We start from the raw sequence: 21,537 nt of genomic DNA on the forward strand, positions 1-21,537 counted from the left end.
AAACTATGACAAGACAGAAATTCATGTCTTTCAGAGATGTTACAATATGGAAGGAAAAATGAGTCCTACAATCAGTGGTAAAGACCTTTTAAACCTTACACAGGAAACCGCCTCCCCTACCCTTGACCATGAATAAAAAGATAACTAAATTCAATCACACAAAATTAAAATGTCTACAAGGCAAAAGCAAAATCAAAAGATAAGCAAAAACTGAGTAACACATGACCAAACACATGACCAAAAAGATCACTGAAAATATACATATAGCCAATAACAATGGGGAAAAAATGCTGAAACTCATAATGAAATTTTGAAAATCAATACTAACAAAAACCTGACAAATACTAAAAAGTTTGCCACTAGCTAGTATCATCAAAGAGATAAAGAGCTTCCCATTTTCCCACACTACTGATGTAGGGACAATAGTTAGGCAATTCAACCACAAATTATTAAATGTACACACTTTTTGACCCAACAATTTTTTCCTTAGGAATTTATACTGCAAAAGTATTTTTAAACATGTGCAAAAATGTATCCAAGAATATTCACTATATTCCCATTTAATACTACAAAAAAAACCCCTAAATATTCATAAATAGGAGGCTAGTTAAAATAATTATGGTACATCAACATATTGGAATATTACATAGAATGAAATGAGAAGGAATTATATGCAAAGGTACAGAAATTAACAACAAAAACGGTATTTTGCTAAACAATATGTATGCTGTGATTTCATTTTTATAATCATTATGTAAATATATGTATACATATATACACGTATGGAAGATATATGGAATGACACATACACACACAAATGTTAACAGTGAATGGGAATGAAGAGAGCCTTTTTAAATTTTTTTATAACATTCTCTACAGCTTAAGTGTCTATTCCTCTTATAATAAACCTAAGAAGTAAAAAATGTTAAATGAAATCTTAAAATATGACCATTAAAACTGCTAATATTTTCACATCTTCATTTTAAAAGATCCTCAAAACAAAATTTATGACAATCATAGAATTTGTTTTATGACATATGCATTCATTCAAACTCAAATGCATAATTATAAAGGTTCCAATTTATTAAGTCACCATCAAGTCATTCACCTCATTCTACATATTAATCAGGACTCTTGGTTGCAAGTAACAGAACAGAAAGTAGTTTGTTTAACTTAAAAGTGGGATTTACTGGTTGACACAACTGAAAAGGCTCTAAGCACAGCTGGATCTAAGGACTTATATCAGCACCTGGTTTTGCTATGTCTTGATGCTGTTCTTCTCTATATTGGTCCATTCTTGGGCAAATCTTCACTGTAGTGGCAAGAGAAGTTTGTATCTTCACAGCTCCAAACTCAGGGGAAAAAAAGAGTTATGTTTCTCATTCAACAGAATTGCCTCTGGTTCAATCAATGAAAGGGCCTTAGGTTCATCCTTAAGGCCAGAGGGAACATTTCATGCAAAGATGGGCTCAATAAAGGACAGAAATGGTATGGACCTAACAGAAGCAGAAGATATTAAGAAGAGATGGCAAGAATACACAGAACTGTACAAAAAAGAGCTTCACGACCCAGATAATCATGATGGTGTGCTCACTCACCTAGAGCCAGACATCCTGGAATGTGAAATCAAGTGGGCCTTACTACGAACAAAGCTAATGGAGGTGATGGAATTCCAGTTGAGTTCTTTCAAATCTTCAAAGATGATGCTGTGAAAGTGCTGCACTCAATATGCCAGCAAATTTGGAAAACTCAGCAGTGGCCACAGGACTGGAAAAGGTCAGTTCTCACTCCAATCTCAAAGACAGGCAATGCCAAAGAATGCTCAAACTACCGCACAATTGCACTCATCTCACGCGCTACTAAAGTAATGCTCAAAATTCTCCAAGCAAGGCTTCAGCAGAAAGTGAACCGTAAACTTCCAGATGTTCAAGCTGGTTTTAGAAAAGGCAGAGGAACCAGAGATCAAATTGTCAACATCCGCTGGATCACTGAAAAAGCAAAAGAGTTCCAGAAAAACATCTGCTGCTGCTAAGTCGCTTCAGTCGTGTCCAACTCTGTGCGACCCCATAGACGGCAGCCCAACAGGCTCCTCTGTCCCTGGGATTCTCCAGGCAACAACACTGGAGTGGGTTGCCATTTCCTTCTCCAATCATGAAAGTGAAAAGTGAAAGTGAAGTCACTCAGTCGTGTCGGACTCTTAGCGATCCCATGGACTACAGCCTACCAGGCTCCTCCCTCCATGGGATTTTCCAGGCAAGAGTACCGGAGTGGGGTGCCATTGCCTGCGTTATTGACTATGCCAAACCCTTTGACTGTGTGGATCACAATAAACTGTGGAAAATTCTGAAAGAGATGGGAATACCAGACCACCTAACCTGCCTCTTGAGAAACCTATATGCAGGTCAGGAAGCAGGACATGGGACAACAGACTGGTTCCAAATAGGAAAAGGAATATGTCAAGGCTGTATATTGTGACCCTGCTTATTTAACTTCTATGCAGAGTACATTATGAGAAACGCTGGACTGGAGGAGGCACAAGCTGGAATCAAGATTGCCGGGAGAAATATCAATAACCTCAGATATGCAGATGACACCACCCTTATGGCAGAAAGTGAAGAGGAACTCAAAAGCCTCTTGATGAAAGTGAAAAAGGAGAGTGAAACAATTGGCTTAAACTCAATATTCAGAAAACGAACATCATGACATCTGGTCGCATCACTTCATGGGAAATAGATAGGGAAACAGTGGAAAGAGTGTCAGACTTTTTCTGGGCTCCAAAATCACTGCAGATGGTGACTGCAGCCATAAATTAAAAGACGCTTACTCCTTGGAAGGAAAGTTATGACCAACCTAGACAGCATACAAAAGCAGAGACATTACTTTGCCAACAAAGGTCCGTCTAGTTAAGGCTATGGTTTTTCCAGTAGTCATGTATGGATGTGAGAGTAGGACTGTGAAGAAAGGTGAGGGCCGAAGAATTGATGCTTTTGAACTGTGGTGTTGGAGAAGACTCTTGAGAATTCCTTGGATTCCAAGGAGATCCGACCAGTCCATCCTAAAGGAGATCATCCCTGGGTGTTCATTGGAGGGACTGATGCTAAAGCTGAAACTCCAATACTTTGGCAACCTCATGCGAAGAGTTGACTCATTGGAAAAGACTCTGATGCTGGGAGGGATTGGGGACAGGAGGAGAAGGGGACGACAGAGGGTGAGATGGCTGGATGGCATCACCACTAGATGGACGTGAGTTTGAGTGAAGTCCAGGAGTTGGTGATGGACAGGGAGGCCTTGTGTGCTGCGATTCATGGGGTCGGAAAGAGTCGGACATGACTGACCGAATGAACTAAACTGAACTGAACTGAAGGCCAGAGGAATGTTCACTGTGATCATCCAGGCATATAGCATGGATCAGATCAGTCACTCAGTCATGTCCAACTCTTTGCGACCCCGTGAATCGCAGCACGCCAGGCCTCCCTGTCCATCACCAACTCCCGGAGTTCACTCAGACTCACGTCCATCGAGTCAGTGATGCCATCCAGCCATCTCATCCTCTGGCGTCCCCTTCTCCTCTTGCCCCCAATCCCTCCCAGCATCAGAGTCTTTTCCAATGAGTCAACTCTTGGCATGAGGTGGCCAAAGTACTGGAGTTTCAGCTTTAGCATCATTCCTTCCAAAGAAATCCCAGGGCTGATCTCCTTTAGGATGGACTGCTTGGATCTCCTTGCAGTCCAAGGGACTCTCAAGAGTCTTCTCCAACACCACAGTTCAAAAGCATCAATTCTTCGGCGCTCAGCCTTCTTCACAGTCCAACTCTCACATCCATACATGACCACAGGAAAAACCATAGCCTTGACTAGACGAACCTTTGTTGGCCAAGTAATGGCTCTGCTTTTGAATATGCTATCTAGGTTGGTCATAACTTTCCTTCCAAGGAGTAAGCGTCTTTTAATTTCATGGCTGCAGTCACCATCTGCAGTGATTTTGGAGCCCAGAAAAATAAAGCCTGACACTGTTTCCACTGTTTCCCCATCTATTTCCCATGAAGTGATGGGACCGGATGCCATGATCTTCGTTTTCTGAATGTTGAGCTTTAAGCCAACTTTTTTTTTCTTTTTTAAAGCCAACTCTCCACTTTCACCTTCATCAAGAGGCTTTTTAGTTCCTCTTCACTTTCTGCCATAAGGGTGGCGTCATCTGCATATCTGAGGTTATTTCTCCCGGCAATCTTAATTCCAGCTTGTGCTTCTTCCAGCCCAGCGTTTCTCATGATGTACTCTGCATAGAAGTTAAATAAACAGGGTGACAATATACAGCCTTGACATACTCCTTTTCCTATTTGGAACCAGTCTGTTGTTCCATGCCCAGTTCTAACTGTTGCTTCTTGACCTGCATACAAATTTCTCAAGAGGCAGATTGCATGGATACATATGGATTAAGAACAGGCTCCTTGCTAAAACAAAAATATCCAAGACCAGGTGGCTTAAACAAGCATTTACTTCTCACAGTTCCACAAGTTGGAAATCCAAGATCAAGAGCTGGATTTGAGCTAGTGTCTGGTGAAGATGAGAATCTTAGAACTGTTATGATCATTAATAATGACATGAGAATATGTGCCACATGTAATTACCCTGAATACTGTTCATGTTTAATTTTCTTTCACTTTGAAAGATAAAAGCACAGGTCTAATACATCTACCAACATAGCCCAACAAGACAGGAGAGGATTTTGGGTCTTCCTAATATAAGGGACCTTGGGCCTAAAAAAGAGAAATGCAGATAATCTTGTTAAGTGAGAAAAGATAATGGTTTTCATCAAAGAGAACTAATAACATCAATTATTTCCTATGTATAGATGTTCATATCATGGTATCTATATGTAATATTCATCATGCTGTGCTGTGTGCTTAGTTGCTCAGCTGTGTCTGATTCTTTGTGACCCATGGACTGTAGACTGCCAGGCTCTCTGTCCACAGGGCAAGAATATTGGAGTGGGTTGCCATGCCCTCCTCCAGGCAATCTTCCTGACCCAGGCATGCAACCCAGGTCTCCCACATTGCAGGGAGATTCTTTACCAGCTGAGCCACCAGGGAAACCCAAGAATACCAGAGTGGGTAGCCTATCCCTTCTCCAAGGGATCTTCCCCACCCAGGAATCGAACTAGGGTCTCCTGCACTGCAGGAATATTTAAGTATAAAAGAAAAGGGATTATCCAGGAAAAGCAGAGTACTATCCAACAGCTGTGACAGGTATGTTCATGTTCAAGTATATAGCCATCAATCATAGGTAAGAGTGAAGAAAACAGTGCTAGATTACCTCTACAAAATAGGTCAGGAAAATGCCCATCCCGCCAGATCACTTGGTCGAATTTCCAAGCTGTTGATTCCTCCCTCTAGCCTGTAAAAGTACAAAAATTCAGGTTATTCCCCTCAAAAAAATCATGATTAGATACATTCTTAAAGCCAGATAAAACAGTTATAACAGTTATATCAAAATGTGCTAAATCAGACAAAAGTCTTTTCATGGATTAAATAATATTAATTCACTTAGAACAGCACAACTGTAATGATCCATCAGTGCTAAATGATTTCATGAAAAAATGACCCAGGCACTAATTGGACTTTTTCAAATTTAACTTCTAGCTAAGGATTAGGATTTCTTTAAAATCAGGGCAATAAACTAGAATTACCATCAACAACTTAAAATAGGAGGACACAAAATGTACTTCACTAAAATTGTATGTTGATGTTCTCAATTACTCAAACAGTTCTATTCCTGATGAAATCTCACAGTAACATTTCCCTCATCTCAAAAGTCTAATTATATTAAAAACATTTGCTTTTGAAACTACAAAAATGTTAAGTATTTAAAATTTTCAAGACAAAGGTGTTTAATAACGTTAAAATCGTCCACATATTTTTTTTAATGTCATGCTATAATCAATCTTACAGCAACTAATATAGAAAATTAACACTCTATGTTGGTACTGCATTGATATTGGACATATATAATTTTCTTCCTGCAACTGCGATATGCTTTCCCAGTATATGAAATGGAGGTAATGAGGACTGAAACCTGAAATTTTATTAGAAACAAATTCAGGCCAAATATAACTGTTATTCAGAAATAATTAAGCATTTTATATAATAACCCAAACACATTTTTAGGGCTTAATAAATATCTTGCAAATCAATAAAATTATAATTATAAAAGCAGAACAATTAAACTATAAATCTTCAGAAAACCACCAAGTATATTAATCCAAAGTTGCGTTTAACACAATTTCATCAAGGGATTACAACAGCCTTTCTGATAATTCAGCATTTTCTAGTCCTTAGCCAGTCAGTAGCTTTGCTAAACTAGTCATCATCAGCAACAAAAACAACAAAAAACCTATTTAAAATAATTTATTTCTACTAACCTCTTAATTGCCTGCCTCAAAGTTTTGTTCCCAAGCATTTAAAAGAGCATATATGCCATTCCTCTCAATTACCTATAACTACTTTTAAATATGTATTTTCTATAGCTTTAGCTACAGAATGGGAAAGACTAGAGATCTCTTCAAGAAAATCAGAGATACCAAAGGAACATTTCATGCAAAGATGGGCTCGATAAAGGACAGAAATGGTATGGACCTAAAAGAAGCAGAAGATATTAAGAAGAGATGGCAAGAATACACAGAAGAACTGTACAAAAAAGAACTTCAAGACCCAGATAATCACGATGGTGTGATCACTGACCTAGAGCCAGACATCCTGCAACGTGAAGTCAAGTGGGCCTTAGAAAGCATCACTACGAACAAAGCTAGTGGAGGTGATGGAATTCCAGTTGAGCTATTCCAAATCCTGAAAGATGATGCCGTGAAAGTGCTGCACTCAATATGCCAACAAATTTGGAAAACTCAGCAGTGGCCACAGGACTGGAAAAGGTCAGTGTTCATTCCAATCCCAAAGAAAGGCAATGCCAAAGAATGCTCAAACTACCGCACAATTGCACTCATCTCACGTGCTAGTAAAGTAATGCTCAAAATTCTCCAAGCCAGGCTTCAGCAATATGTGAACCGTGAACTTCCAGATGTTCAAGCTGGTTTTAGAAAAGGCAGAGGAACCAGAGATCAAATTGCCAACATCCGCTGGATCACGGAAACAGCAAGAGAACTCCAGAAAAACATCTATTTCTGCTTTATTGACTATGCCAAAGCCTTTGATTGTGTGGATCACAATAAACTGTGGAAAATTCTGAAAGAGATGGGAATACCAGACCACCTGATCTGCCTCTTGAGAAATCTGTATGCAGGTCAGGAAGCAACAGTTAAAACTGGACATGGAACAACAGACTGGTTCCAAATTGGAAAAGGAGTACGTCAAGGCTGTATATTGTCACCCTGTTTATTTAACTTCTATGCAGAGTACATCATGAGAAACGCTGGACTGGAAGAAGCAAAAGCTGGAATGAAGACTGGCAGGAGAAATATCAATAACTTCAGATATGCAGATGACACCACCCTTATGGCAGAAAGTGAAGAGGAACTAAAAAGCCTCTTGATGAAGGTGAAAGTGGAGAGTTGGCTTAAAAAAAAAAAAAAAAAGTTGGCTTAAAGCTCATCATTCAGAAAACGAAGATCATGGCATCCGGTCCCATCACTTCATGGGAAATAGATGGGGAAACAGTGGAAACAGTGTCAGGCTTTATTTTTCTGGGCTCCAAAATCACTGCAGATGGTGACTGCAGCCATGAAATTAAAAGACGCTTACTCCTTGGAAGGAAAGTTATGACCAACCTAGATAGCATATTCAAAAGCAGAGACATTACTTTGCCAACAAAGGTTCGTCTAGTCAAGGCTATGGTTTTTCCAGTGGTCATGTATGGATGTGAGAGTTGGACTGTGAAGAAGGCTGAGCGCCGAAGAATTGATGCTTTTGAACTGTGGTGTTGGAGAAGACTCTTGAGAGTCCCTTGGACTGCAAGGAGATCCAAGCAGTCCATCCTAAAGGAGATCAGCCCTGGGATTTCTTTGGAAGGAATGATGTAAAGCTGAAACTCCAGTACTTTGGCCACCTCATGCCAAGAGTTGACTCATTGGAAAAGACTCTGATGCTGGGAGGGATTGGGGGCAAGAGGAGAAGGGGACGCCAGAGGATGAGATGGCTGGATGGCATCACTGACTTGATGGACGTGAGTCTGAGTGAACTCCGGGAGTTGGTGATGGACAGGGAGGCCTGGCGTGCTGCGATTCATGGGGTCGCAAAGAGTCGGACACGACTGAGAGACTGATCTGATCTGATCTGATCTGATCTGATAGCTTTAGCACCAAAAAGATAAAAGCCATGGAACTATATTATTGTAGTAGACAATACCAAAAATATGTAAAGTAAAACAAAACTATATCTGCACTACATTCCTATTCATCACTGTACATTCTTTACTAAATTCAACGTTTAGAATTTCTAACAGTTCACAGGAATAAAGTTGCATGGTAAACTCTATCTATATACAGTAAATAAAAAATCTTCAAATTATAAACTTTGGTATTACATTACAAGTCTTTTAAAGTTGATAGGATATATCAAGTCAACAATCAAGATGATATTACTTATGTCATATAATAATGGTAACATATACAGCTGAACAAATGTTTTTGAAATGCTAATATTCTGTTGAAAACATTTTCACAAAAAGCCTACTTACTTTCCTGCATCACGTTTTATTGAAAGCCCCAAATTACAGCTGTCACACATCAAAAACTATAACTAGATACGTTAAAAGAGAAAGAAAGAAAAATAGTGAAGCAAGAAGGAAAGGGAAACATGCTTCACTTCTAAATACACACATCCCCCAGATGTAGAATAATATAACCTCAAAGTCTAAATCTATAAACAGAAATTTTGGAATGTCTTTCCTATCACAACCTTTCCTATCATGGAAACGCACAATTTTCCCTAACTCACAGACCACACAGTCTCTGTCTCTAGAAACCTAAATTATTTAGCACCATCTACCAATTTCACTTCTTCTTCTAAGTGTCTCTATCCCTCTTTCTCCTCTGCCACTCCTCTCCACTAAGAACTGGGGAAAGAATCTACCAGGCTGGAAACTAAGACCCTGTAAATACAAAAAGAAAGGTATAAAGTTACTTGGACAACCACCTAATGATCAGGTAAAGTGAAAGTCACTGAGTCATGTCCAAGTCTTTGCAATCCCGTGGACTATACAGTCCATGGAATTTCCAGGCCAGAATACTGGAGTGGGTAGCCGTTCTCTTCTCCAGGGGATCTTCCCAAATAGGGATCAAACTCAGGTCTCCTACATTGCAGGTGGATTCTTTACCAGCTGAGCCACAAGGGAACCCCAGTGAGCTGGTAAGATCTTCCTCTTTCCCTGCCCCACTTCCCCTACTTTAAGAGGGAGTGAATATTCCTGCTTAGCATTTCTTCTGATTTAAGACTCTGCTGGCTAATTATTCTGTGATTATAATCACTTGCACAGGTATAATCAAATTAAGACAAAACACATATTAAGAAATAAATGAAATTTCTTGCAAGGACCATTAGCTATACCCTTCCATAGTATTTCAATGCATTTACCAGCAGGTCATTAATTGGGACATTTCTGTCATTAACTGAATCAACATTTTTGATCACCTGATATGTATATGCAATACTACCTAAGATTTCTAAGACATGCATTAAAATACTGTGGTCTCTTCCCAAAAGAGTTCCTAATCTAGCTTGGAGAGTAAATAAACATACAACAGATAATGTTAGTGATGATAATGCAAAGTGTTAAGTGCTATAACTGAAGTCTAAGCAATTTATCACAGGAAAAACCAAAGCAGGGATCAATTAATTCTCCCTTTGTTACTTTTCCAAAAGAGAAGAAGTGATCTTTTAATGTTGGTTCCACACTTAAGAATACAATGAATAGTATATGCTTTGGACTTTGGTCAATAATGTTGCTACATCTCTGCAGATATTAACTCAATAAAAAAAAAACAAATCTATGATGTGGGTACTATTATTATTTACGTTTTAAAGAAGAAAAAATTGACCAAAGGTTACAAGTAACTCACCAAAGGTTACAAAACTAGTAAGTGGCAGAACCAAAGCCTTCATAATGGTCTGTGGCTCAGGCGTAAAGAATTTCCCTGCAATGCAGAACACTCCGGTTTGATCCCTGGATCCAGAAGATCCCCTGGAGAAGGAAACAGTATTCTTGCCTTGGAAATCCCACAGACAGGGAAGCCTGGCGGGCTACAGTCCATAGGTCACCAAGAGTCAGTACACAACTGAGCAAGTAAACCACCCCCACAACCAGGCCTCCAGAACCTACTGTGCTACCCCTTCCTGTTTCTCATCACTACCACCACGAAACCGTGAAGGCTCTAAGAATCTGAGAGGAAAAATGCTTCAAGTCCTTTAGCATTTTTAATTAAATCACATTTGAAAGTACTCAAATTCTACTTTTACGTTAGTTCTTATTTTTATGATTTAATGATACTTTCTGAACAGTGTTAAAAAAAAAAAGTAAAGGAAAAAACTTTGTTTCAGGCAAGAGATTTCTATGAATACGCTTAGAATTTCAACTCAGTAACAAAGTAGACAAACTTTGTTTACTTTACACTACCTGCTTTGAAAAATTCATTTATTAGAACTCAAGAGTGTACTTTTCATGAACAGATCTATCCTGAGGAGGAAAGGAAACCCTCCAAATTCAAACCTACTATCCCAGAAACTACCCTAACCAAGTCTTTCTAGAATGATTTTCTATTTCTACTTTCACCAAAAATTATGCCAAAATCTTAAAAATTTCACAATCAGTGTAGTCAATCCACATGGTTAAGAAAGAAAATCCTACACACACAATTACCTGGGAAGGGACTATTGTTTGTCTCCAATCTACAAATGATGAAACTGAATCAATTTACACTCCCACCAACAGTGCAAGAGGGTTCCCTTTTCTCCATATCCTCTCCAGCATGTATTGTTTGTATATTTTTGATGATGGTCATTCTGACTGGTGTGAAGTGATACCTCATGTAGTTCTGATTTGCATTTCTCTAATAATTAGTGATGCTGAGCATCTTTTCATGTGTTTCTTGGCCATCTGTAAGTCTTCTTTGGAGAAGTGTGGGTTTAGGTTTTCTGCCCATTTTTTGATTGGGCTCTTTGTTTTTCTGATATTGAGCTATATGAGCTGCTTATATACTTTGGAAATAAATCTTTTGTCAGTTGTTTCACTGATAGAAATGTAAACTGATACAGTCACTATGGAGAACAGTGTGGCGATTACTTTAAAACTCCGGAATAAAACCACCATATAACTCAGTTATCCCACTACTGGGCTTACACCCTGAGAAGACCACAACTGAAAAAGATACATGTACCCCAATGTTCATAGCTGCCCTGTTTACAATAGCTAGGATATGGAAGCAACCTAAGCCCATTGACAGATGAATGGATAAAGAGATGTGGTACATATATACAATGGAGTATTAGTCATAAAAAAGAAAAAATTTGAATCAATTCTAGTGAGGTGGATGAATCTAAAAACTGTTATACAAAGTGAAGTAAGTTGGAAACAGAAAAACAAATACCATATATTAACACATAAATATGTAATCCAGAAAATAGTATTAATGAATCGATTTGCAGGGAAGGAATGGAAACACAGATTTGGAAAACAGATCTGTAGACACAGTGGGAGAAGAAAAGAGAGAGACAAATGGAGACAGCAGAATTAACATATACACACTACCATGTGTAAAACAGACAGCTGGCGAGAAGTTGCTATATAATACAGGAAGCCCAGCTTGGCACTCTGTGATGACTTCGAGGGATGGAATGGGGAGAAGGGATGAGAGGCAGGCTCAAAAGGGAGGTAAGATATGTATAAATATGGCTGATTGGCAGTGTACAGCAGAAACCAACACAACAATGAAAAGAAATTTTTCTCCAATTAAAAATATAAATTAAAAAAAAAAAATCATGAAACTGAGGTTGAAGAGGTTAAATACCCATGGTTACACAGCACTTAACCATCATGGCAAAGAATTCAACCAGATCTCCTACATCCAAATAAATGTTTACTTTAACATAGCACAAGAGGTAGAGAAGGCAATGGCACCTCACTCCAGTACTCTTGCCTGGAAAATCCCATGGACGGAGGAGCCTGGTGGGCTGCAGTCCATGGGGTCGTTGAGAGTCGGACACGACTGAGCAGCTTCACTTTCACTTTCCACTTTCATGCATTGGAGAAGGAAATGGCAACCCACTCCAGTGTTCTTGCCTGGAGAATCCCAGGGATGGGGGAGCCTGGTGGGCTGCCGTCTATGGGGTCGCACAGGGTCGGACACGACTTAAGCGACGCAGCAACAGCACAAGAGGAGAGGTCGTTTCCAATTAAAATATATTTAACGTTACTATTAACAATATTCTGGGAGTCAAAAAAAAATAAACATCTTTGAAGTAAGGATAAGATCAGTGAAAACAAAATTTGAAATTAAAATGCTATCTACAGTAATGATCATCGTTGTTGTTGTTCTGTCGCTAAGTCATGTCTGATTCTTTGCAACCCCAGACTGCATCATGCCAGGATTCCCTTTCACTATCTCCAGAGTTTGCACGAACTCCTGTTCATTGCATCGATGATGACATCAAATCATTTCATCCTCTATCACCCCCTTCTCCTCTTGCCTGCATCAGGATATTTTCCAATGAGTCAGCTTTTTGCATTAGGTGGCCAATGCAATGGAGCTTCAGCATCATTCCTTCCAATGAATATTCAAGGTTGATTTCCTTAAGGATTGAGTGGTTTGATCTCCTTGCTATCCAAGGGACTTGTCACAAGTCTTCTCCAGCATCCCAATTTGAAAGCATCAGTTCTTCAACACTCAACCGTTTTTTATGGTCCAACTCTCACATCCATACAAAACTACTGGAAAAACCATAGCTTTGACTATACAGATCTTTGTTGGCAAAGAGATGGCTCTGCTTTTAATTCACTGTCTACATTTGTCACAGCTTTCAAGGAGCAAGCATCTTTTAATTTCATGGCTGCAGTCACCGTTAGCAGTGATTCTGCAGCCCAAGAAAATAAAATCTGTCACTATTTCCACTTTTTCCCTCTTTTATTTGCCATGAAGTGATGGGACCGGATGCTATGGTCTTCATTTTCAGAATGCTGAGTTTTAATACAGCCTTTTCACTCTCTTCTTTCACCCTCATCAAGAGGTGCTTTAGTTCCTCTTCACTTTCGGCCATTACAGTGGTATCATCTACAAATCTGTGGTTGTTGATTCTCCTGGCAATCTTGATTCGAGTTTGAGAGTCAGCCAGCCCGGCATTTTGCATGATGTATTCTGCACATAAGTTAAATAAGGAGGGTGACAGTACACAGCCATGATGAACTCCTTTCTCAACTATGAACCAGTCCGTTTTTCCATGTCCAGTTCTACCCATTGCTTCTTGTCCTGCATACAGGTTTCCCAGGAGACAGGCAAGGTGGTCTGATACTTCAATCTCTTTAAGAATTTTCCAGTTTGTTGTGATCCACAAATACAAAGGCTTTAGCATAGTCAATGAAGCAAAGTAGATGTTTTTCTCGAATTCCCTTGCCTTTTCTATGACGCAACAAATGTTGCCAATTTGATTTTTGGTTCCTCTGCCTTTTCTAAATCTAGCTTGTACATTTGGAAGTTCTCAGTTCACATACTGCTGAAATCTAGCTTGAAGGATTTTCAGCATTACTAGCTGAATAACACTGCTAGCATGTTAAAGGAGCTCAATTGTACAGTAGTTTGAACATTCTTTAGCACTGTTCTTCTTTGGGATTGGAATGAAAACTGACCTTTTCCTGAGGCCACTGCCAAGTTTTCCAAATTTGATGACATACTGAGTACAGCACATTAACAGCATTATCTTTCAGGATTTTTAAATAGTTCAGCTAGAATTCCATCACCTCTGCTAGTTTTGTTTGCAGTAATCCTTCCTAAGGCCCACTTGACTTCACACTCCAGGATGTCTGGGTCTAGATCAATGACTACATCATCGTGGTTTTCTGGGTCACTAAGACCTTTTTTGTATAGTTTCTCTGTGTATTCTTGCCGGCTCTTCTTAATCTCTTCTGCTTCCATAATGGTTACCATGTAAAGAAACAAAAAATTAAGTTCACCTGATTTTTATAAAAATTATTCTATTCTAATAATTTATGAGACCCAAGAAGAGATTACAGAAATACCCATTTGAAAATAAGTTCAGCTATTTAAAGTGTCAATTCTTTATTAATAAAAATGTTAAAATACTATTAAACCAAAAATAACAAGAGGGAACTAGAATTATTACTTCAAATATGAAATATAATTAAATATTTTCATTTAAAAACATAAATGGTCCGTTAAAAAGCCAGTTCACCTGTTGATAATTTAATCTTATTCAATACTAGAATCAGTCATTTTTATCTCCTCTGTCTAGAACATACGTCCAGAATTCCATTAGACACTAAACACAATGTAGAGGTGTGCGCACACATAAAAGAAATGGTTTCTAGTCTAATTAGAAATCTAAGCTTTGCCATTAAAGTCAATCGGAGAATACCTCAACAAGTGGCTGCAATGGAGCCCAATTATTTCTCTATAACTAAAATAACACCACAATTGACAAAATATGTTCAGTCGCTCAGTCGCGTCCGACTCTTACGGACCCCACGAACTGCAGTATGCCAGGCCTCCCTATCCATCACCAACTCCCGGAGTTTACCCAAACTCATGTCCATTGAGTCGGTGATGCCATCCAGCCATCTTATCCTCTGTCGTCCCCTTCTCCTCCTGCCTTCAATCTTTCCCAGCATCAGGGTCTTTTCAAATGAGTCAGCTCTTCGCATCAGGTGGCCAAAGTATTGGAGTTTCAGCCTCAACATCAGTCCTTCCAATGAACACCCGGGACTGATCTCCTTTAGGATGGACTGGTTGGATCTCCTTGCAGTCCAAGGGACTCTCAAGAGTCTTCTCCAACACCACAGTTCAAAAGCATCAATTCTTTGGCGCTCAGCTTTCTTTATAGTCCAACTCTCACATCCATACATGACCAATGGAAAAACCACAGCCTTGACTAGACGGACCTTTGTTGACAAAGTAATGTCTCTGCTTTTTAATATGCTGTCTAGGTTGGTCATAACTTTCCTTCCAAGGAGTAAGCGTCTTTTAATTTCATGGCTGCAATTACCATCTGCAGTGATTTTGGAGCCCCAAAAAATAAAGTCAGCCACTGTTTCCATATGCTAGTGAGATTTTTTTAAAAAACAGTAATAGTTGGGAATTCCCTGGTAGTCCAGTAGTTAAGATTCCATGCTTCTACTGCAGGCACCATGGGTTCAATATATGGTAGGGAACGAAGATTCCACATGCTGAGCAGGGTGGCCAAATGAATAAATAGCAGTAGTTGATTTAACAAGTTATTCATCCTTCAGAAACAATGGCTTCTTCTACTAACATAGAATGGACATTTTCTTATTTGGGGCCAATTTATTCTCAATTAGAAAACCATGGAATGTAAAAAGCAGGACCTTTTATCTTATCTTTCCTTTTCAACTAATGAATTAGAAACAGATTAACCTGTCTGCATAATACAACATTTTCAGTATTGTTTTTAAAAATGTTTACTAATATTAAAAAACTAGTATGTATTACTGATGCTTTCGATCTGTGGTGCTGGAGAAGACTCCTCAGAGTCCCTTGGACAGCAAGGAGATCAAACCAGTCAATCCTAAAGGAAATCAACTCTGAATATTGGAAGGACTGTTGTTCAAACTGAAGATCCACTACTGTGGCCACCTGATGTGAAGAGCCAACTCACTGGAAAAGATCCTGATGCTGAGAAAGATTGAGAGCAGAAGGGGAATGACAGAAGATGCGATGGTTGGATGGCATCACTAACTCAATGGACATGTGTTTGAGCAAACTCAGGGAGATAGTGAAGTACAGAGAAGCCTGGCGTGAAGCAGTTCATGGGGTCACAAAGAGTCGGACACTACCTAGTGACTGAACAGCAACAATCTAGTACTGAAATTATTAAATACTTTAAATACAAATAATCCTTTAAATAAACACATCTTTACCCAGAATTCACAGTTTCATTTTAATTAACTATATTACAAAGTTTGTTTATGTGATACATGCCTAGTATAATAGCAAGCATATATTCTGGCACCCTCTTGAACTGATTATTACCCATGTTCCAAAAATTTCCTTAGGGTACAATACTATGGTCTATAATTGAAGCAAACATTTACACTGTGCTCAAAAGTTCACAAAGCACATGGCCATAAACTATTATTTTCAAAGTTGAAATAACCTGCTAGGTGGAGATGATGCAAGTTCACAAAAAATAAAGAATTTGAACTTCCAGTCTAGATGGCATAGCTCTCTTTTTCCCTGCCCCTCCACATTAAGCATAAGTATAAACCATGGGAATAACAGAAAGAGACAACCAAAAGAAAACTATGAAAACTGGAAAGAAGGCAGCTAACCAGTTTCGGACTCTAGGATCAGAGAAACAAAAAAAGGATCATAGTGCTTTACGTCCCCACAACCAATAGAAGAAGGCAACCCAGACTGGCATTTCACAGCCACCAATTCAGCAACAGAAAGCAGACTAGATAAGCATAATCCTCCCCCAAACTAAACAGGAGTCTCTCCGCAATATCAAGCAAGGGAGGGCAACTGGAAGCTCAGCCAACAACAAAGACCAGACAGAGGAAGCAACTCTTCCTTCCCTGTATGATCTGAAACTCTTTTTTTCCACCTTGAGATGCAGAGGCAAGTGGTCAAAACTTAGGAACCCAGCCAGCACAAACAACTCAGTATGGGCCAAGACTCTCCTCTCTCACCCAAAGATACAGGGTCAGGGAAGAACTAGGGGTTTGGGGTGGGTACCAGGAGGACCACACCACAATCCTCTCCCATCTGGAGACACCCAGAAACCTGATAAAAGGAAATGCCTTCTATTCTCTAAGGTAAAATCATCAAGGACCAGTGGGTGTCCAGACAGCATCAGATAAACCAAGCCAACCACAAAGGCTCTGAAAATTAAACTGCCATTAAAACCAAAGCCTACAAAAGCAGGTGAAGACCTGTACACTAAATATAAGTGGGATGACTGTGTGATAAAATAAAAAATATAAATAGGGCCCAGAGCCTTCTGACATAATACACAACTGAAAATGACAAAAGAAAATCCCAACATGAGTGAGAAAAGATAATCAACCAAGGCCAATACAGAGATGAGTTGGATGCTACACAATTATTTGAAAAAGATTTTAAAGTACCATTATAAAATGTCTCAGCAATCAATTCTAAATTCTCCTGAAACAAGTGAAAAAAAAAATGGAAAACCTCAGTAAAGAAACAAAAGTTATAAAAAAGAAGCAAAAAGAAATTACAGAACTAAAAATTACTATAACATAAAACTTTAAAGGTTGCTGGATTGGCTCAATACAATCACAGAGATAATAAAAAGAATCACTGAATTTGAGGACAGAAAAATAGAATTAACCCAATCTGAAAAACAGGAAAGAAAAGACTGAAAGAAAACTAACAGAGTCTTAAGGACCTGAGGCCAAATAACAAAAGATCCAACATTCCTATCGTTGGAGTCCCAGAGAGGAGAGAAGGACTGTAAAAGTATATAAAGGAAAGATGGCTAATGATGTCTCAAATATGACACATACAAACTTACAGATTCAAAAAAGAGTAAACCCAAAACAGGATAAACCCAAAGAAATTTACACCAGGACACATCATAATTAAAACTTCAAAAACTAAAAAGAAAGAAAAACCTTTGAAGGCAGCCATAAAAAAATAACTATTTCCTAGAACTGAACAACAACTGCAACACCACCAGATTTCTTAACCATCAGTTCAGCTCAGTTCAGTCGCTCAGTCATGTTCGACTCTCTGTGACCCCATGGACTGCAGCACACCAGGCCTCTCTGTCCATCACCAACTCCCAGAGGTTATTCAAACTCATGTCCATTGAGTCAGTGATCCCATTCAACTATCTCATCCTCTGTCATCCCCTTCTCCTCCCACCTTCAATCGTTCCCAGCATCAGGGTCTTTTCAAAGTTCTTAGCATCAGGTGGCCAAAATATTGGATTTTCAGCTTCAGCATCAGTCCGTCCAATGAATATTCATGACTGATCTCCTTTAGGATGGACTGGTTGGATCTCCTTGCAGTCCAAGGGACTCTCAAGAGTCTTCTTCAACATCACAGTTCAAAAGCATCAATTCTTCAGCGCTTAGCTTTCTTCACAGTCCAACTCTCACATCCATACATGACTACTGGAAAAACCACAGCTTTGACTAGACAGACCTTTGTTGGCAAAGTAATGTCTCTGCTTTTTAATATGCTGCCTAGGTTGGTCCTAACTTTTCTTCCAAGGAGCAAACATCTTTTCATTTCATGGCTGCAATCACCATCCGCAGTGATTTTGGAGCCCCCAAAAATAAAGTCTGTCACTGTTTCCACTGTTTCCCCATCTATTTGCCACGAAGTGATGGGACCAGATGCCACGATCTTAGTTTTCTGAATGTTGAGCTTTAAGCCAACTTTTTCACTCTTCTCTTTCACTTTCATCAAGAGGCTCTTTAGTTATTCTTTGCTTTCTGCCATAAGGGTAGTGTTATCTGCATATCTGAGGTTATTGACATTTCTCCCGGCAATTTTGATTCCAGCTTGTACTTCATCCAGCCCAGCGTCTCTCATGATGTACTCTGCATATAAGCTAAAGAAGCAGGGTGACAATATACAGCCTTGACTAGAAAAAGTGGCAGAATATTTTTTGAATGCTTAAAAAAAAAAAAAAGAATTGCTAACCAAGAATTCTAGGCCCAGTGAAAACTACTCTTCAGGAATGTTGTAAATCTATTCAGGCTGCCATAACAAAACATGACAAAATGAGTGGCTCTATTATAAACAACAGAAATTTACTTCTCACAGTTCTGGGGCTGGAAATCCAAAGATTAGGGTGCCAACATGGTTAAGGTGAGGGCCCTCTTCCAGGTCACAGACTTCTCACTATATTATTACATGGCAGAAAAGGAGCAAGAGAGGTCTCTTGGGGGCCTCTTTTGTAACAGCCGTAATCCCACTCATGGGCTCTCCCCCATGACCTAAAAATATCCCAAAGGACCTAATTCCCAATACTATCATGCTAAGCATTAGTATTTCAACATTTACATTTTAGAGAAATCCATTCAGACCACAACAAGTAATAAATGGAAAAAATTTTAATGCATTTTCAAGAGAAGAAAAACTAAAAGAATATGTCACTAGCAACTCGATCCCTGGCTGAAGAAAATTTTCTGAACAAGAAAAATAGAAATATAGGTACACACAACACATTATCTTTTTCATCATTAATTTTCTGTTGTTCAGTCACTAAGTCACATTCTATCTGCAACCCCATGAACTGCAGCACACAAAGCTTCCCTGTTCTTCAGTATCTCCCAGAGTTTGCTTAAACTCATGTACATTGAGTCAGTGATGCCATCCAACCATCTCATCTTCTGTCACACATTTCTCCTCCCTCCCTCAATCTTTCCCAGCATTAGGGGTTTTTCCATTGAGTCTGTTTTTTGCATTAGGAGGCCAAAATATTGGAGCTTCAGCTTCGGCATCAATCCTTCCAATGAATATTCAGCATTGATTTCCTTTAGGATGGACTGGTTTGATCTCCTTGCGGTCCAAGGGACTCTCAAGTCTTCTCCAACATCACAGTTCAAAAGCATCAATTCTCTGGGTTTCAGCCTTCTTTATGGTCCAACTCACCATTCATACACTACTAATGGAAAAACCACAGCTTTGACTATATGGACCTTTGTCAGCAAAGTGGTATCTCTGTTTTTTTAATACTGTCTAGGTTTGTCATAGCTATTCTTTCAAGGAGCAAGCATCTTTCAATTTCATGGCTGCAGTCACCATCCACAGTGATTTTGGAGCCCCAAAAAAATGTTTCCACTTTTTCCCCATCTATTTGCCATGAAGTGATGGGATCGGATGCCATGATCTTCAATTTTTGAGTGTTGAATTTTAATCCATCTTTTTCACTCTCCTCTTTCACTTTCATCAAAGGCTCTTTAGTTCCTTTTCACTTTCTGCCATTAAAGTAGTATCATCTGCATAGCTGAGGTTTTTTATATTTCTCCCAGCAATCTTGATTTCAGCTTCTGAGTCATCCACTCCACCATTTCATATGATCTACTCTGCATACAATGGTGTGATCACTCACCTAGAGCCAGACATCCTGGAATGTGCAGTCAAGTGGGCATTAGAAACCATCACTACGAACAAAGCTAGTGGAGGTGATGGAATTCTGATTGAGCTCTTTCAAATCCTGAAAGATGATGCCGTGGAAGTGCTGCACTCAATATGCCAGCAAATCTGGAAAACTCAGCAGTGGCCACAGGACTGGAAAAGGTCAGTGTTCATTCTAATCCCAAAGAAAGGCAATGCCAAAGAACGCTCAAACTACCGCACAATTGCATTCATCTCACACGCTAGTAAAGTAATGCTGAGAATTCTCCAAGCCAGACTTCAGCAATTCGTGAACCATGAACTTCCAGATGTTCAAGTTGGTTTTAGAAAAGGCAGAGGAATCAGAGATCAAATTGTCAACATCGGCTGGATCGTCAAAAAAGCAAGAGAGTTCCAGAAAAACATCTATTTCTGCTTCACTGACTATGCCAAAGCCTTTGACTGCGTGGATCACAACAAACTGTGGAAAATTCTGAAAGAGATGGGAATACCAGACCACCTGACCTGCCTCTCGAGAAACCTATATGCAGGTCAGGAAGCAACAGTTAGAACTGGACATGGAACAACAGACTGGTTCCAAATAGGAAAAGGAGTACATCAAGGCTGTATATTGTCACCCTGCTTATTTAACTTATATGCAGAGTACATCATGAGAAACGCTGGGCTGGAAGAAGCACAAGCTGGAATGAAGACTGGCAGGAGAAATATCAATAACCTCAGATATGCAGATGACACCACCCTTATGGCAGAAAGTGAAGAGGAACTCAAAAGCCTCTTGATGAAAGTGAAAGAGAGTGAAACAGTTGGCTTAAAGCTCAACATTCAGAAAACTAAGATCATGGCATCTGGCCCCATCACTTCATGGGAAATAGATGGGGAAACAGTGGAAACAGTGTCAGACTTTATTTTTGGGGGCTCCAAAATCACTGCAGATGGTGATTGCAGCCATGAAATTAAAAGACGCTTACTCCTTGGAAGGAAAGTTATGACCAACCTAGATAGCATATTCAAAAGCAGAGACATTACTTTGCCAACAAAGGTCCGTCTAGTCAAGGCTATGGTTTTTTCCAGTGGTCATGTATGGATGTGAGAGTTGGACTGTGAAGAAGGCTGAGCGCTGAAGAATTGATGCTTTTGAACTGTGATGTTGGAGAAGACTCTTGAGAGTCCCTTGGACTGTAAGGAGATCCAACCAGTCCCTCCTAAAGGAGATCAGTCCTGGGTGTTCTTTGG

The 21,537-nt window shown here is 39.4% G+C and overlaps 1 protein-coding gene across 9 annotated transcripts in view; it reads right to left on the reverse strand.

Annotated features, from left to right (window-relative positions):
* Positions 1 to 21,537, reverse strand: part of ZNF148 (zinc finger protein 148) — a 142,841-nt gene that overhangs the window by 98,384 nt on the left and 22,920 nt on the right. For 7 of the 9 annotated variants that reach the window (XM_070370486.1, XM_070370474.1, XM_070370455.1 and 4 more), the window contains exon 2: positions 5,313 to 5,393. The gene's annotated coding sequence lies outside the window, so the exon portion shown is untranslated. Of the gene's footprint in view, positions 1 to 1,598; positions 1,989 to 5,312; positions 5,394 to 10,065; positions 10,188 to 21,537 lie in introns of all 9 variants that reach the window. The other 2 variants (XM_070370505.1, XM_070370479.1) reach the window with 2 other exon arrangements.

The sequence above is a fragment of the Bos mutus genome, chromosome 1, assembly GCF_027580195.1.
Source record: "Bos mutus isolate GX-2022 chromosome 1, NWIPB_WYAK_1.1, whole genome shotgun sequence".
In the NCBI taxonomy this organism is placed as follows: domain Eukaryota; kingdom Metazoa; phylum Chordata; class Mammalia; order Artiodactyla; family Bovidae; genus Bos; species Bos mutus.